This window comes from Oryzias latipes, chromosome 15, assembly GCF_002234675.1.
Source record: "Oryzias latipes chromosome 15, ASM223467v1".
Lineage (NCBI taxonomy): Eukaryota > Metazoa > Chordata > Actinopteri > Beloniformes > Adrianichthyidae > Oryzias > Oryzias latipes.
The window spans coordinates 21,392,908-21,412,410 of NC_019873.2; the positions used below are offsets into that span (position 1 = coordinate 21,392,908).

General features: G+C 41.5%; 1 protein-coding gene across 3 annotated transcripts in view; it reads right to left on the reverse strand.

Moving 5' to 3' along the window:
- Nucleotides 1-19,503, reverse strand: part of LOC101175428 (zinc finger MIZ domain-containing protein 1) — a 94,971-nt gene that overhangs the window by 51,737 nt on the left and 23,731 nt on the right. For all 3 annotated transcript variants that reach the window (XM_004077107.4, XM_011484425.3, XM_011484426.3), the window contains exon 3: nucleotides 8,972-9,048. The gene's annotated coding sequence lies outside the window, so the exon portion shown is untranslated. The remainder of the gene's footprint in view (nucleotides 1-8,971; nucleotides 9,049-19,503) is intronic.

Below are 19,503 nucleotides of genomic sequence, written 5' to 3' on the forward strand. Positions count from 1 at the left end.
CGGAGGCCATTTCTATTTGTGCGTGTGTGGAGAAGGCATTTTATGTGTTCATGCTCACGGTGGGGGGGGGGGGGGGGGGGGGGGGGGGGGGGGGGGCTGATGAGGCCACACACCTTTTACTGGAGCTAACTTCTGAGGCTGCCATCACACGCCGATGTGCGACTGCTTCCTGAAACGACTGCTTCCTGAAACGACTTATTCATGGGAGATTAAGCTGAAAGATGGCCTTCTTTAAACCTCCCTATTACACACTTAAAACAAAATTATGAAATCTAAACTAAAAAGAAAGTGAAGGTTTGAAATGCCTTGAATTACATGACAATTCCTTAACTTAAAATCCTTGAAGTAGGTGATGAGTGTCCTCACTGCAAAAACACGAAATCTCACCAAGTATTTCTGTGTATTTTCTTGTTTAAATATTTATTTAAACTTAATATAAGACACAAGTCATTTCCTACTCATTTTTGAATAAAATGTAACTACCCGTTTTAAGACAATAAGTCTTGAATATCTTGTGAACTCATTTTGATCTTGCAAACATCTTATTTTGAGTAATATTTCTAATGAAACTAGTTTTTTTACTTAGAATTTACATAAAATGTGTAATTATGGTTTTGTTTTCATTGGTCTAGGAGTAAGGACAGACTGTTGTAGCACTTAAAATTGAATATTTTTTTGGGGAAAAGTAGTGTATATAAATGTACTTTAAAGAAATAAAACTTTTTTAAGACACATAAGTTCAAAATTATAAGAGCAGTATACCTAAATAGGAGTGTTTATAGCTAATTTCAATATTCAATTTTAAGATAAAAAGGGCAGGACAAAACTTATTTGAAGGAATCTTCCAAAGACAAATTGTATGAGTTCTATAGGCAGATGAATTCTATTTTTTTTTTATTCTACATTTTTTTTAAACCTGTTTAAAAAAGGACCTCTTTCCCAGTGCAGTACGTCAAAATTGCAGATATTTGTTAATGATTTTTATCTTTCCAGCGATGATAACAGAAGGACCTCAGACAGGATCTGGACTGATCACTCTGTAGCAGCTGGGAGCTCATACTGCAGTACACAGCCAGGGGTGGAGCATTTTTCATCTCCAAATCTGCTTTGGCATTGTCAGCCGTCTGTGTGCGAGCATGTGCGTGGTGGCTGCTTTGGGGGAGGCATCGGGCACAAGCATGCAGACCTTGAGAGGGAGGGGCCGCCATTGTGGTCCATTTCTAGTGTATTTCATTGGTGCCTTTCTGACAACACAAGGCTGGGCCTTCCCTCGCTGCTCAGATGAGCAATCAGGTCACCTCGTCTTGACAGACACAAACACACACGCACAAAGACGTAAACACACAGTGACAGACACACACATGCAGAGACACACAGTACATGCAGCCTGCAGCTGTTGCCAATGATGTCAGTCCTGATTTGGCAAAACTAGCCTTTTATTTCACAGCATGAACACAGAGGAGGTTTCATTTGGAAGTGCAGGAAGAGTCTTTCTCTTTTTAAGACTGTTTAGTTTAAGGCTCAGCTTCTGGTTGCTCACATTATAGTCCCAAAGCAAGACAAAGACTTTTTTTTTCCAACAGTTAAACAGTAAAAAAGCGATATATTTTAAAAAATCTGAGTGCAGTTCCAGTCAGTTACTCACACATATTTCTTCAGCTCTTTATGTTTCGCAATTTACTTTATTTTTTTAATCTTCACAACATGCAGTTTCTGTTGTAAGCTGTACATCTGCCAGCTGCTGTAAGTTGAGCAGCAGCTGTGCGGTTTGGACTTTTGCACTGAGACGAAACAATTCAAATTCTATATGTTATGTTATTTTATGAACTCAGGAACCTCAAACCTGGTATGTGACACTGTTAGCACGTTGAATCCTGATCTTCTGCATTTTCTGTTGTATGTTTGCCAGAGCCGCATCTTTTACACCACGCTCAAATCCAGACCAGCCGGTACACACATTAAAGCAGTTTCAGGTTCCACTGAAGTGGTCAAGATCTCCTGGTTTCACTGCAGCTGGGATGTCCTGCTGTGAGAATATTGGTACACCCTTTTGAACTGAGCAACCTTTGCTGTGAGAGCACTGAGAGACACCCATTACTAAAGTTACGTTCACAGCGCCTTCGACAACGAACATTCAAGCCACCACTTAAGAAAAAGTCTATTTCGACTCTCACGTTCACAGGTAGCTACACTGATTTTTACTACAGTTTTGGACTCTACGTACACATTGCGTGGACATTTAATGGGTGTTGCAAGTTAAACCAGATTGAACTTTGACCACTTTGTTTTGAATTTTGCAGTGACATATGGCGTCACTTTAAATTCATGGAAGTGCCCATCGTTTTCAAACGGATCATGGAGAATAAATTCATTCTTTGCCCGGCCGGAATTATATGACACCAATTATATAATCCTATATTGAAACAGAGCTGTGAAAGAAAAAGCCTAGAGCAAGATTTGCGACATTTTGCATTAAGACTTTTCCACATGTAGGTGGCGGACGTAAAAGTGGCGGTAGTAAATGGTAAAAATGGTTAAAAAAGAAAAAGAAAAAGAACCCCCTCCCTATTTGTCCAGTGTAAGCCAAACAAACATTTGGCTTACCACTTTTATTAAACTGCCAACAGACAGTTTACACAGGGCTAAATGCAGAGGTGTGTTGTCAAACGCATCCAAACAGGATAAAGACATTTTCCTCTTTGTCTTTTGGCTGCTCCCTTTAGGAAGAGTCCTCCACCTAAATCCTGTCCTTCTCATTCACACAAACCAACCTTGTGTCCTCCTTGACTACATCCATGAAGCTCTTCTTTGGTTTTCCACTTGGCCTCTTTACTAGAAGCTCCACCACTAGCATCCTTTTACCAACATCATCACTCTGACTCCTCTCAATCTGACTTTCCTGTATTGATCTCAAATAAAAAGAATACAGATATATTTCTTAAAAAACAAAATTTATTTTGTTGCAAAAGCTTGTAGACAGGCAGAATTGATTTAATCAAAAATCTGCTGATTCTGATTGCTGACTGTTTAATTGGGGAATTTAGTACAGTAATAGAGGTTTAATTAATAGTTTGAGTCTCTACAGGTATACACAAAAAGTCGAAAAAGACAACAGGTTGCTATCTGCAAGTGCAACACGTTCCTGAGAGTGGTCCCCAAACAGCAGGAGATGCATTTTAATGTGACCATATAAGGTTTGAACAGAGCCTTAATGCAATAAACTGTTCTTCTACCAGGATACATCCGAGTTTTAAGGTTTGTGCAGCCTGTCATGTCGCACAACTTTACACCATTTTCCAAGTGTGAAATTGACAGCAAACAAACCTAAAAAGCTTTAAGCTCTTGATAACTGCCAGCCTCCTCAGCAGGTTATGAGAGTACAAAACTGAAGGAAGACAAGAAAAGTTCGACAGCGTGGCTCTACTCAAACACCCCGACCCCCTTTTCCTACGCACACACACACAGACACGTTCACACAAACACTCTCCGCCTCCAACCCCCTGATGTCTGTTGGCAGCTTCGTCTGAGAAGCTTAATTGGTACTTTCTTATTTTTTTTCCCTCTTTCTCACCCTCCAACTCCATCACTCTCTCATTCAGCAGCGTGTGCACCCACATGTGTTTATGGAGTTTAGGAGTGTCTGTGTGTGTTTTCATGGCAGGAGGAGAGGAGCGTGGGTGCCACTAAATGAAACAGAGGCTAAAGCAACTGCACACTCTGTGGCAATGTGATAGGGCGAGCCAGCTCGGTTAACCAAACGCTGAGATGAGCCACTAAATCATGCACACACAAACAGATGAATGCAGGAACACACACTGAAGTTGTACCCGTGCCCAGGCAGCCTTCTTGCTTCCAATAATGAGGAGGTTTGGAGATGTGCATTTGTTTGTGCAGATCTAAAAGACATACTTTAATAGCTAACTGAGTGGCTCACACACTCCTCTCATCACACACGGGTTACCGTCAAGAGACTGAGCGCGCTGTTTGCTTTCTGTGTGCTTAAGTTACATACCACACACACAAACACACATCACACCTGCTGACACTGGATACAAACATAGCAGAGGCACTCGTCTTCTAGGCTATTATGTTGTTGGTGACATTTTCGAAAATAATCCTGCTTCTCCTGACATTTCATGTAGCGGCTGCTTACAGTACATGCTGCTGCACAATCAGGCTGCCTCTTGATGTGATATGTTTCTTGGAAGCCTGGCAGCCAGGGCTGCTTGTTGGAGCAATGATTTGATTAGGTTTGCACTGATTACAGTCTTGTTGGTTACAATATACAGTTCCATCAGTGAGTGCAGGAGGGCAGGAGCGAGAGTTATTGAGAGTGGGAATGTCAGTTTGTCAAGCTGTCAAGAGCGATGCTATATCGTTCTTCTGAGGTGTTTGTGTGTAGGCGAGTGCTCAAAATGAATCAGTTTATATCAAAAAGGACCTGTGAGGATAATAATACAAATCTTTTAGCAGCTATCAACACTCTGGAGGGCGATACGTTTCTGCGCACAAACAAGCTCCTTTGAATAAGAGGGTACACTTGAACAGCTCCCGTTTTACAAAAGAACATTTGCGCTGGAAAGCTCCAAACTTGCAGAGGCAAAGCGTCTCAGCCGTGGCTGAGAACAAAGTCTCAAATGCCCCTATGCTTTTGCAAGATTCATCAAATATTAACCAAATAAATCGACCCTATTTTCCCTGCCACTGATTCATAAGAAAACAGTAACAACTCTGGAGATAATCCAGAGAAATGTAGCAGCAAATTTAATCTCTGAAAGCCAAGAACAGGGTGTAATTATTCCTTTCCACGTACCAAGTTTTTTAGTAATTAGATGTACTGGATATTGATCAACTCCCACACAATATTGAAGAACAAGTAGTAGAAAGGATAACATTATAGACTTTGAAGTCCCTCTCCGGTCATCTTTTGATCTATTGTAAAAGCGTTCCCAGTGGTCTTTTAATTATAATTATCCTATTTTTAGGCAAAATCAAAACAACAATGCTGCTTTCTAGGACATAGTTTCTACAGAGCGGAAGGAGTTCACTAAAAATTTGTCTCTGACTTGTCAGCGGGACTGGTGGCATGGATTAAACCTGCCTCCATTTCCCATCATCCCTTTGTTTACACTCTCTCCCGCTAGCATACAGCCCCTCACACCCCCAACATAACATTATTGGTGCAACAAAAATGGCGAGTAAAATCGGAGCTATCCAGCCGTGCAGTTTTGAGTCAAATGCCAGCTCAGACATGGATCTATTTGTCTTGTGGATGCATCGGCTAGAGCAGAGCAAGGAGCTTGTGGCTCGCCCACTGTTGCACCTTCGTCACTGCTACAGACTTTCCAAATACATTTTTACATTAATAAATAAATACTCAGCAATGCAGTTTAATACAAACTTTCTACTTATATGTTATCCCAGAGGAGCTGAAGGAAGGGGATGGAGCGAGGGAAGTCTGGGCATCTTTGCTTAGAGTGCTGCCCCCACGGCCTGGTCCCAGATAAGCGGATGGACGGATGTTTTCCATCATGAGAAAAATGCTACATGAAAATCTTAAAAACAACACAATTTTCTTTGGAGTAGGTCTTTAACAGCATGGCACCTCATCACAGGTCAGATTTTTGGTTTAAACAACTATTTGATTTAAAGTAGAATAAAATGAAAAGCTGCAGTCCATGACCAAAAAATAAGGGTCACAAAGAATAACATAAAATCATCTGAAAGGATTTTATAGATTGCAAATTTAATGTCCGTCTGATGGGGGGGATCAGGATTAATCTTCTTAGCTGTTTGTTTGATAATCTGATTTAGTCTGATTTTTCAGTTGCAGTCTCTGGTTGTGGTTACTGATGCTTTCTGTGGACTGACCACAGCCGTTTTCACCTTCGGTAACCCCCCACCCTTCATCCTCTCTTGTTTATTCGTTTTTTGGCACGAGATGTAAAGAAAATATGCGTATGGGATAATCTCCCCTTCTACAGTTGAACAAATCCAGCGATGTGTTTGCTGTTGCACCGATTGCCCAAGATGACATCACTCAAGAAAAGCACACTATGTCTGTCTCTGTTCCAAATAAATGACCTACTTTGCACATTAACACACATTTTTACATGCAGTCGGGATCCAGGGCAGCTTTTTCCTTTCCAGCTCTGACACCTCTCTCTATGTGCTGCAGGAATTTTGTTGAATTCTTAGAAATCATAGGATTGTCATTCTTCTCCTGCCATGTTCAAAGAGATTAGAAAGACAGCAAAGCTGACACATTACACCACGTGTCTTCTACAGACTAGATGAAACAAAAAAGTGTGCATAATGCATGCCAGGTTCAGAAGCAGAATCACACTATTGTCACACAAGTCTGTTAAAGAAGGTAACACACACGCGGAGGCCCACCTAAGGTGCTCCCAGCTCAGGCAAAGCTATTTCCAGACCAGCCCCTCCCCTTCGCCTGCACCTCCACCTCTGGTGGGGAAACCACACTACTGCTCAGGCTCCAGTCGCAGACATGACTCAAGAATGGATCCATTATTCACACAAGCACATGCACACAGGGGACTGGCACTCAAGGGTGGGATGTGGCGGTGGCACACGAATGTTCGCTTTTACTTAACTTCACTTAGATCTGCTCAAGCAGGCAAGACACATAATGAGGTTCAAGAAGTACAGCTTTTAGTGCATTTAAGTCTGTGGGAGTAGCCACCGCGATGTTAGCATGTGAAACAACTGAAAAGTCTCATAACTGCAAATCCATCATTAGTGATGGATTTCATAACTGCTGGATTTGCAACCATGCCCATATGTGTTCTATGCTGAAACGATACATGTGAACTATGCAAAGACACGGGACTGCAGATGCACAAACCCGAGCAAAAGTCAAAACAACTTAAGACACACATGACATGTCAAGTCCTGAGAACCCCTGACAGCGCAACACAACTGCACACACATCAACACAGATGAATACACAAGTGCCCTCGCTCCGTTTCATGCACGCACAAAGAGGCCAGATTGTATATGAGCTTGCTCACGGACCATGATAAGAAAACGTGGCAAATGGGTAATCTGATATGCATGACTTGAGGTTTCTCTCTGCCTTTCTTTTTCTCTTGGAAATCGCAGGTTGCATCCATAATTTACACGAGCCTCCGTCTGTTTCTCTCTTTTCCACTCGGCTCCCTCCATCTTTTTCCCCTCTCCATCTTTCCTTCTCTCTCCTGGCAATCTGGCTTTTGCAGCTCTGCTCATTAGCATATTGCAAAATGTGCAGATGCCACCGAAAATTATTCACCTTGCAGCGCTTTGATGCCGTTTCACACATATACAAACTACAAGGTCGACATTTTGCACAGCGTCCCAAACAAAAGGCAGACGGATAAGGTCTCCTTTCGTTTCAGCCATAACATGACTTCCTTTGATCTGTTGTTTCCGTACACCCCCATTCAACCCAATTACATCATCCATCACTGTGGTCACAGGTTTTCCGTGATGATTACTACCATGGGTTTTAATGGACGCTTAAAATTCATGAACTCTGAGGGGTATCTGAAAACATAATATTCATTCCGTTCAAAGGCTAATTGAACACAATATCCATGCATGTTTTAGCATGAAATGGAGCCTCAGCTTGCAGGTTGAGCTGCAGAGAGCAGATGGCTGGTGGATGGGGAAATGAAGATTAGTTGTTGTCCTCGTCTTGAAGATTGATATTTTTATTGATAGAAGCAGATCAATAACCAAACACAGTAACTAATCATTGGTTCAACTCTGCTGTTCAAGTTTCAAACCTTAGAGTGAGCCAAAAACATGGCTTAAAAGGCGTGGCTAAAGACTATAAGCTGGTGGTCCTTCAGCTTAAGTGACATGGTACCGCAGAGTGCAAACTGACTTTACAAGCTGTTTTGGCAAATTTGGATGAAAGAACCAATTTACCTGACAAACTCCAGCTGCCTAACCACACAAAGAAGAAATGCAATCACGTGCTATTATGAAAATCATTAAGATTCCAATCAAAACAACAATGGACATCAGCTTACTGTAACATTACATTTCTAATATTCTCAGGTGTGAAAGCCAAAAAAAAATGCTCTTAAAGACCCACTCCAACTAAAATGGTGTTATTGGTGTTTTTGACATGTTCTTGTGGCAATTTTGTCATGATGGAAGACATGTATAGAGAAAATTAAGCTTGAAATTGCATTTCTGAGCATTTCGTTAATCAAATTGTTAAAAAATGTTAGATAAAATTAGAAAACGCTTGTAGATGTGACATAAGCAGGCCACATACTCCCTGCCTCGCTCTTTTCAAATGCATTTACTTGTAGACAGCTGTGTATGTCTTCCTTTTTTTCTCTTCTGATGAGTAATATTGGAGCTATCCAGCTGTACAATTTTGGGTGCCATTTTTGTTTCACCGGTAATGTTAGGTTTGGGTTGAGAGGGGCTGTAAGCTAGAGGAAGAGTTTAAACAGAAGGATGTCGGGAAGCAAGGACGGGCTTACTCCACGCCAACAGTCCCATCCACAACTCAGAGGCGAATTACTGCCCCTCTGTAGAAACTATGTCCTAGTTTTTTATTTTTTTATTTTAGCTAAAAACAGCATAATCATAAATAAAGGCTACTGGGAACGCTTTTACAATAGATAAAAGATGATTGGAGTGGGACTTTAAAGATATTTGCTAGTTTGAATTTTTCCCTACAAGAAGTTATTTTTTCTTCAGATGAATCTCAGATGTTTTTATTTCCGGAATAGAAAACTTCTTCAGTCCTTGTACGCAACATGATGGCAGGTGAAGCTTTTTCGATGTCAAAACCCAATGTGCATTTAGTGGCTGGTTTTACACAACAAAAGGTGAGCCTCCCACTGCAGACCTCCTATCTCATTTACAAAACCACAGCCAGGCATATCGATGCCGAAGCTTATGGTGAGCTGCTTAGATAAAGACATAGGTGATAAATCAGGATCTTTACCAGTTTGTTGAGGACGTTCCTGTGTTTGCTTGTTGGCAAAATCCCTCTCCTTAATCCTCATCAATCACAGAGCCAGTCTGAAATGAAACAAAACACAATGCAAGGCATATCAGGAAGTGTGGCACAAACACAATGTGCTTTTTAGTGATAGGAAGACAAGACTTAGGTGGTGTCACTTATCGAGATGTAATAAAGCACCCCGTTGTGCATGTGACAAATTGGAAACGCATAACAAGGACTGACAGAGCTGGAGAGAAAATACATCTCTAATCCTGCCAAATGTGAAACATAAAAGACTTAAATGACAAATAAAAAAATGACTTCTCGTCTTTCCTGCAAGTGCTTTGTGGCCATCCAGTTACAGTGACGGCAATCTTTAAACTCTCTCGGCTCTAATCATGCAGATATAGTTCCTCTCCTCTTTCACTGAGATTTGCAGAAGTTCTAATGGGACAACCACCTGCTGACTATCAATGCACAAGCCAGAAACCCATCCTTTACTTTATTTTATTCTGTCTGAAACAACCTCTTTATTGCATTAAGATTCTGCCACCAATTGCATTAAAAAGAAATAAGAAAAAGTTGGTTGAAGTTTTTTGTATCAGCTAAAACTTATCCCATATTTAATTACTGGTAAAAAAGAAAAGAAAACTAAAGCTATTATGCTTCCAAAAAGTGTTAAGTTTCTCACACATTTGAATCAAACTCAATTAGTCACATGGGCTTAATTAAGCAAATATGATCTAATATTATAATTTCACACTAGGATTTAGGATACAAAGACAAGTACTTGAGTACAAGGAAACTATGGCAAACCAGAGCTCATTAAAGGCTTTAATGTATTGTATGCTGGCAATACCAACAGCACCATTAGCTGAGTGATTACTCCTAATCAAGATCTACACTCTGGGAGGTTACCTTTATTCTCAGAGAACTAAGAACACTCTGCCTGCGCCATTATTCACTGTTCATTACTGAACCTTAACTTATACAAGCAACACCCCTCATATTTTCTGGGACCTGGGCTCTGTTAATTATAGTAACTGAGGACAACAGAACTGCAGTTCAGGAAAATAACAGTCTATTGACCCACTGAACCCACGCAGGCTCAAGAACCAAGCACAGACAACTCAGCTCAGAAAACGTCCGGTATGGGCTTTAAACAGGCTACTTTTACAAATCCAGCAAAGATTACACGTCTTTTCAATTTTCAAAACAATAAAAACATGGTCAAAATGTATTCTAAATTTCATAAAATACTGTAAGCTTTAGAGTCAGGAAAGGTCATTATTTTACAGCAAATCTAACAAAGATGAAATAGAATTAGCCACAGGACATGAGGAGAGTTTTTCTGCTCTCTCCAGTTTTGTAATTTCACTGCCTGTGTGTCTTTCAATGACTGAATAGTTTAAAAGCCCAATTTACACCACTGGTGTGAATTTTTCCCATTCATGCAAAGGCTTCATAATGGCATTAAGTGAGCAGCAGTGGGTGATATGAAACACAAAAAACACATAGTAATTCACTGGTATTCAGTGATGAAACATGAGGCCTGTGAGGCATGTTGTCTCACTCTCACAGAGAGGAAATATGGCTACCAGGCGCTACACTGACATGGAAAACACTGTCACCCTGCCTAACGACACAAGCAGAATTATCAGAGAAGAAACAAATGGAGGCATTGATTCAATAGTTGTTTATTTACACGCCTCTCCAGAGAAGAAATAAATTCCCGTGTTGCGGCTTTGTTTTCCCATCACTCGACACAACGGGACTGCATGAAAAGAGGGGTGAGCAGGCCACACAAGCAGAAACACCCGCAGATACCCACCCAAACATCTTACATCTGGATTAATCTCCAATGGGCGTCATCACAGATGCCATTAAACGCAGCAGAAGGCGAGACTTGTGCAGGAAAGAGGCTGCCATCTGAATAATTTATTCTGAGGCTCATCTCGTCTCACACCGGGGGAATTCCTGCTTTCAATTTACACTGTTTTCCTCCCCATATTCAAATCAGGAAGCAGATTTGTTGTGATTGGCACACAGAAGGTCAACGCTAGCGTGCTCGCCTGGATTCTGTCCTCAGCAGGTTGGTATGCTGGACTGGAGTGTTTGCATGTGTCTTTGTTTACCTCACTATGTGCTGTTTAACGCTAGAGAATAGGCCTTTGCAGCACAGAGACAGGAGTGTGTCTGAGCCTATTAGACCATTTTCCAAGGACACAGAAGGGATCCAGACTGATGAAAACCAACACACACACATACACTACAGCTAATCATAGCTGTAGGATGTTTGGACAGCAGATACTAAACAAGAGGTAGGGGGTAAAAAAGAGAGGGATGGTGAAAAAATGGAGGAGCCGAGGATGAGAACATGTGGGGAGAAGGCTAAGAGGGAAGCTGAAGGCACGCCCTCACTTTGTGTGTCACTGTGGGAGTGGGAAAAGGACAGAGAACAAGCGCAGGTCAACTGTGACAGAACGAGCAGCTATTAACCAAACAGAGCAACTGTTATGAGGTCGCTGGGCTCACTTGGAGATACAAAATATGTTTTGTTTGAAAGCTGTAGCATTTGAAGTAGGACCGGAGATCTGTCGTGTTGCTTTGTGCTGTGGTTGAGGCGTGATTCTTTTGGGAGAAGATCATTTTGTTCAGCTGTAGTTTCTCACCATACCTTTTCCAGTACATGTACTAGTATCGGCTAGCGACAGTCCAGTCTGAACACCTTATGCTCAAAGGGCGTTCATGAATGCCCATTTAGCGCATTGTTGTGCGCAATAATTGCCCCGTGTGTATGTAGCATAGCAAGAAAAAAGCCCTCGTCAGTTTTAACCAAATTTTGCTATTGATCGCAGGACTTGGCTGTTTGGCATGAAGAGCCCTAAAGTAGCCAGACACAGTGCCGGACAGGCAAGTGAAAAATGCTGCAGACGTTAAACCCCTTGACTGGTGTTGTGGCACCAAATGAGCTGGACCAACCTTATGCAAGACACAGACTCAGACAGAAGACTTTAAGTAAATATGAGTGCTTCCACAATTAGGTCACCACAGTGAATTTTTTTTTTCTCTTTCAATGCATCCCACCCTACATGTGTCTCCAATTTTTTCAACATTGTCTGCCACTCCTCTTTAAACAGTTATTCTGTCTTTTTTGTCACCACGGAAAGTCTATAAAAGTGTACTTGTTGCTTGTTAAAATCGAAACGCCAGTGTCCACAGCCCAGAGCGTTGCGTCAGTGGTTTTTTGCATGATCCTTGTGGAAATCTCTGTGCAACCTGAAGGGAAACTCGGCACCAGTATGACACAGCATGCAGGAATGCACCAGCGGATGTGGCTCGCTTCGGCTCCTTCTACTCCTCCCCCCTCACTGTGGGCAGATCCATGCGCAACCCCGTAATTATCAAGGTTATTTTCTCCAGAGATCCAAATCCCTGTTTATGGGCATGGGCGCGTGTTACCAGGCTTTGGCTGGCATCTCCACAGGACTTTGAGAGACAACCCTAAAAAAAATGTTTTTTAAACTAAAATGCTGCCCAGACTTTGCCCCCTTCCAGCTGCTATGCTTTTTGCTCACATTTTTGAACAATGCAACATTTATGATTTCAGTAGCTGTGTCAAGACCTCAAGAAAGGAAGTTAGAAGGGTCTCATGTGAGCCTTAAACCAAAACTCTCTGGTAACTACCCAAAAAAAAAAGATAGACAGTATGTCTTTAGCATGAAATAAGTGATTGTTCTGACACTAAACCCCTCAAAAAAAGGAAAATCTCAACCCAATTCCCTTCAGATACCCTAGAGGACTGTAACCGGGACGACAATAAACATTTCCTATTGGCAATGGCTACAGAGGAAGTCAAGACCAGGGAAGGCAAGTGGCAAGAAGTCCTATAAAAGCCCTAACTAGTCCAACAAGGTGGGTATTATACTGGTTAATTAGAGGCAAACAGGAGGTAACTCTGTTTTCTGAACGTGGTACAGACAAGGTTTGTTCTCATGCTACAGTAGACATGTGAGCAAACAGGAGTCCTGGGCAACCTGAAATGCAAGCTTAAGAGTAAATTTGCATGAAACAAACTGTTAGCTGGGGTCAGTAGTGCACACACGCATGCTCAGAAACCGGCTTCTCTCCTCACAAAAGCTGCTTCCTCTCCGTTTCATCAAGCAGGCCGGGCTTTGTTGGTTTGCGGAAATACCTCCAGAGGGAATGAAAATACTGGCAAGTCCCTACAGCTCTTTCAAGGGAGGGAAAGAGAGACACGCACACACGGGGAAAGAGATGGGTCATACAGCTGCAAGATCACTCACACAGTCAAGCACACATGGATGCCAAGTGCCCGTGTAAAGCTCCGGTTACACACAGAGATAACCGTGTCAACCTAAAGAACATAAACACGGGTGTGATGTTACAAGGATTTCCGTGCACCAGAAGAGCCAGAAGGAGCTAACTCCGACAGCACAGAAACCAGAGATGGACTAATTCTGTCGGCGCTGCCACAAAATTATAGGCAACGTCAGTCTGGAGGCTCATTCTGCAGCTAAAATCAGCGTTGATTAATTAATTAATTCCTAGATTTTGTTTTTTTTCCCCTATACACAATGCCAAAAGGCAGTCCAGACACGGGTCAGGAGAAGTTGAGATGTCTCAGGGATTTCTGATTGCGTTGCTGTCTACACAGCAGAGCTGTGATACACATCTATCCATCTAAGGACTGCACATAATCACACTTATCGGGAACCCTCTGAAAAACTGGTTTGCCAGAGAAAACAAATGCCGGGTCCAGAGGAATGTGCCGACAAAATAGTCAAATTCTCCACCTTCGCGGTAGCAGCCATGCAGCCACACTGCTGCTGTCTTCTGTTTTTTTCCCCCCTCAGTATTCCATTACCTCACTCTCTCTTGGCTTGTGAAAAACACATTTGTAATCAGACAAGAGCCCTTACAACAGATGACTGTAATCAAACAGTTAATGATCAGCCCTCCAGGCAAAAATACTATGCATTTGAAAGATATGCAAACCCGTGATTAAACAAAGCATGCATGATTGGTCCATTGTTTAAGTGATCACAAATATTATCCAACATATAAGGTCAAACATTTGAATATGCTGTTGTATTTTCCGTTTCATCCCGCAGAGAAATTAATGTTGAAAACATCTCATTGAAGCTCAACAGACTAGCCAGGTTAATTGTTGGCAGTATTTCAGGTAAGCACCCAACACATACACAGACGCACAGCTCTCCCTGTTCTTCCTACACTCTTATTTAGTTGACCCAGGAGATTTAAACCCAGTATGCTGTGTTTTTTATACTTTTTTATTCAAATTGTGCCTCCTACACACAACAGAAAAACTACCATGTTTTTTTCTCTCTTCGACTGCAGCAAGTTTTTATGAAATTATGCTCATCCCCCCGTGTCTGTTAGCTAAAAATATATATATTCTGCTACTTAGAATCCTGCATCTCATTGTCAAAGATTTGAACTTTTAAGGAAGAAATAGTACTAAATCGGAGACTTGCAATGTGCTTCACTCCTCCACTGCATTCTTGAGTGCAAAGGAGAAGCAAGTGGTCAAACAACAAAAATAAAAAAAACTTTTCTTCTCTGGTGCTTAAACTGATTCTAAACCAAGAGAAAATACTTTACAGAAGCAAAAGCATAAAACTGGCAGTTGCTGTGTTTAGTTTGGAAACATCAGCATTCACTGCCAACACATCTGGATTAAATGCTCAAGCAAATTGGTAACAGCACTAATCTAAACCCTCTTTTTCTGCAATTATCACTCAACACGCATCGCACTTATTCAACTGATTGCGATGAGAGTAAAATCTGTTGTTGGGTTATGTCTTTATAGAAATAAGGCTTTAAAGCCCGTTACGAAGAAATTCGCTACAGCACAAGAAGAAAACTGTCAGTCAACAGAATAAAGTTTTAATTTATGATCATTTACCACATTGATTAAATTAGACTCAAAAAATCAACAGCGGCCTAACTAGATTTGATTTAATTGCAGGGTAAATGTTGCCATTTAATTACAAAGGGATCAAAAATCAAGGTTAGTTTTGAGAAACACATTAATATGCTGTACTCCAGCAACACCACTTTGCATGTTGATCATTGTTACAGGAATCGAACAACAACAGTGATTTTCTTGAAACCTATCTTGATATCACTCATTCGCCGGGCGCCAGAGTTGCACGCCAGCAAGTCAACCCAGCAGGTTCTTTTCTTGCTTTGAACGTGACATTCCCACTTTACACTAAACCATCTGCAATAAAATGTGGAACGTTATCAATCCAGCAACCCACTGATCTATTGGTGTCAGCGGGAGGGCTTTGATTGGTGTTTGCCACTGTGGTAAAACACTCGCCTGCTATTAGTAAACCAAGTGTACCAACTGCCAACTTGTCTGTAAAAGAATACATTTTTAGCTGCAAAATCCTGCAGCAATTAAGAGGAGAAGATAAGAGGAACCACAGATTTAGTTCAAACAGAGGATGCAGGCATTCAGGGACCGCTACTTCAACGTGTTTGCTTAGTGGAGAGTTAACTTACAACCTTCATGTATCTATTACAGTTCAGCTTTAAACGTTACTAAGATGACTTCATTCATGAAATTGCTTGTTCACAAAATAAATCAAAGCAGCTTTACATAGAAAAATTGGCTCATTTAGTTATTAATGTTTTTAAATCAATTTGAAGACTAAAATTAGGTTTGGTCAGTCTGGACACATCCATCTGCATGAATAATAGCAGAAAAATGCAAATAAAATGAAGTAAAGAAAATCATATAATCAACTTTGAATCAATCTTTAATGGGAAACTGGATTGCATCAGCTAAGGCTGCTTTCACTTCCCATTATCCTATTGTTTACACTCTCTCCACTAGCTTACACCCCCACCCTAACATTACCGGTGCAACAAATATGCCAAGCAATATTGGAGCGATCCAGCCGACGCCACACAGTTCTGAGTCAGATGCCAGCTCAGACAAGGTAAAGAAAGACGTGCAAGGATCTATTTGTCTGCAAGCGGATACATCAGAATGGAGCAGAGTAGGGAGCTTGCAGCTTCCCCTTGTATGTTCTTCGTCACACAAGCTCTTTCAAATGGCATTCTTTCATCTGCTCCTGATTCACAACAATTTGAATAAAGAAATACCCAAGCTTAATTTTTATAAGATATATGTAGTGCATCATGGGAAAAAGGCAACAAGAACATGTTAAAAACACCCAAACATGGCTTTGAGAAGCCTTGGCCCCAGTAAAAAAAAAAAAACGTAACTTTTACTTAAATAAAGAGCGAATAGTTTTGCCTTTTGAGTTGTTTTTTTCCATTTTACTTCCTTAAAATCAATGCAAAAAGGCAGATTTCCCAAAAGTTCTCCTCTAAAAGCAAAAACTTTGACTTTTTTAACCGAACTACAGACTGAAACACAGCTACGGCCAGGGAGATATGAGCGGAAGGCAGACTTAAGATGTACTGACAGAGTGGAAGAGCTTTTAAGACAGCTGCTCGAGTTTCTCTCTCTGTCACTCTCACTCACACACACACCCATGCATGCACACATACGCTCTGCTCTCCTTTTTAGCCAGTGACAGCAGGCACTCAGCGATGACACAAGGAGCATCTCTGGCAGCCTGTAAGGCAGCACTAAGCAGACAGAAATATCTGTTCTGACAGACGGACAGACCGTCACCCAATACGACACGCATGCAGCTGTCACTGAGCTTACCGCACCTCTTCTTTTCCCTCTGCTTTGATTTTCCTTTATCCAGTTCTCTCTGAACTCCAAACAACATTTGCCTTTTTTCTTTCTTCTAATCAAATGCTGTATTTTGCTTTGCTCCTCCTGTTTTCTGCAGATTTGTACGTAGCTTTGCTTGGCTTATGGTCAGACCTGACCAACATCAGCCTGGACAGAATTAGCGCCTTGCTTCTTTTACTTTTTCACTCTTCCTTTCACAGAAGAATCTGCTCTTAATCTCTCTTCCCGTATAGCTCTTTCCCTCCTCAGTGACAGCCGTTCTCAATTAGGAGGGTCAAGGAGCAGAGTGGAGAATAACTCCAGCTCTGGTATTTGGAGTTTGAAGAGCACAAAGATCAGCAGCAACTAGAAACCACTGCTACAATGTGCAATGTCAAAAACCTGTGCAGCAGCATGAGTGTATGTGTGCACGTTTGCATAAATCTGCAACATGTCAACAGGCTGTCAGGGACCTCCTATGTTCCAAATTTAGAGATTTTGACATGGGGAGCAGCACTGCTCTTTTCTGCCGTTCAGTTAACAGATTCTGGAACTAAACAATGGGGGGGGGGTAAAAATCCTGTACACGAAGGCACACCAACGCAGGAAAATCTTCACACTGTTGAGAGAGCTACTTTCATGGCTTTGTTTCAATGGTCCTAACTGAATGAAAGTGAGTCTGGCGGCTGCAGTTTTACAAGATACATCTGCAGGTGTTGCATTTCAAGCTGAGAAACTCACACTGTGAGAGAGAACTCATGCACCAACACAGACACAGAGGAATATTCATGCAAGCTTTCTCCATGTCTAGCTTTGTTTCTGGCAGGCGCACGCTGCAGGTGCTGTTCAGCAGCAGAGAGCCCAAAAACACAGACACATCTAAGTGAGGTGACAATGAAAATCTTTTAACATCACCATTTTATGCCTCTAAAAAACAACAATTTCTCTATGAAACAGTTAAAAATTGATGGCAAGATAATGCTTAAATCCTGGGAACGATGCTTTGCAGTGACCTCTACCCACAGAAAGCACGACAAGGTCACCAATGTGACTTAAGGTCAAGCAAATTTGAAACAAACTCTTCACATCTAACAAATATTTGAAAAAGTTTCGGCATTTCGCTTACACGTTCCTCAAAAATAGCTCATCAGCTTAAGTTGAACGCTCTGAGGGAGAAGTCTCTGTGACAATCAAATCTGTTTGTTGCCATTTAGAGTCAAGTAGTTTGGAGGATCTTTGGTGGCGGAGCTCCTTATTCATTGACAGAAAGACCAATCAGCTTCCCTTCACGTGGCATCCAAGTCACTCAGCCTTCTTTCTCCCTGTACGTCAACTGTGACTCTCTAACACTTGGCCAGCATCTCACACATTTCCTATAATCGCTGTGAACGTGCCACAGATGGACAGACGCCTATAAGCGAGAAACACATGTCTCACGCTGACAATCAATATTTCTTCTGCTTTGTGCCCCGTCATCCAAAGCGCGCCAGATGCCAGAATTTTGTGAAACGATGCAGATGAGGACACCGTGATTCTTTTGTTTACCGATACGAGCTCGACGTGTTCATGAGAGCCATTTCCCACCCCCCCACCCCCCCTCTCTCTCTGGGAGTCCTGCTTCGGCGTGGAAGGAGCGTCCTCAGCATTGTGAGAAGCCATTAATGAGTGTGTGGCTTGGAGTGTTGTGATGTGCGGCATATTACAGCCATTCATCAGAGTCAGGAGACACTTGACAGGCGGACAGCCAACAGGTTGTGTAATAATATAACACAGCCATGTCAGGCCTGCCACAGCTCCATGTCCCATTCAGGCCTCTAATGTTGTTTTCCTTCGGGTAATTGACGATACCAGACAGAGAGATCCAGTGATGGATAACATAATGGACCGACCAGCACATAAAGATGGCGAGCCACTTGAGTGATGTCATATCAGATTATATGAGCAGATATTTGAAAGAGAATTTGAATTTATTACAACTTTCTCTCTGATTTTGTTGGCTTGGGGAAACATTTTGATTTCTATGGTAACCTGTAGTTATGCACCATATTATTCCTACTCAAACTAATTTTAGATTTGAAGTACATTTTAATTAAGCAAAGAGATTCTCCAAGAGTTTCCTGTGTTTTAGTATGTTGACTTTTCCTAAATATATTATGTCAAAAAAGTGTCATTTAAAAAAACAAAACATAAAATGATAAACTTGGTTTCTTGAAAGCCTTTGAAGCAATGTAGGTGCTTTCTCCATGTCTCCTGCAGAAGTCTTTGGACGATTCTTTTTCTACGCCTTTAAGGTTGTAATCTGCTCTTTTATCACTTTGGCCTTTGGCTCCCTTTGAAAATTATCAATGAGATGCTTTTTGACTGGACCCTATTATTTTCCCTCCTGTGGCGATCATTTTACTTAACATGGAGACCATTCAAGGTTGGTGTTTGGCGTTTTCTTGCTGCAGAGAAAGTATCCTGAAAAGTGATTGGCAACCTAACTTAGCATTAGCCTGGTGGGCGGTTTGTCTCAGTTTGACCTTTGATAAACAGGTAACCTTTGAGCACACCTGCGTTGTTTTCTACTCATTAGGTAGCATTGAGACCATTCTTTATGTCAACTGTTCTGCAAAGCAAGACATGCATTTGCTAGAAGAGCAAGTTTTATTGCCATCCAAAGATTTAAAGACCCACTCCAATGAAAATTGCGTTTTTTATGTTTTGTGGCATGACTGATGGAGGACGTTTATTAAGAAAAACAAGCTTAAAATTTAATTCCTGAGTGTTCCTTTAATCAAATTGT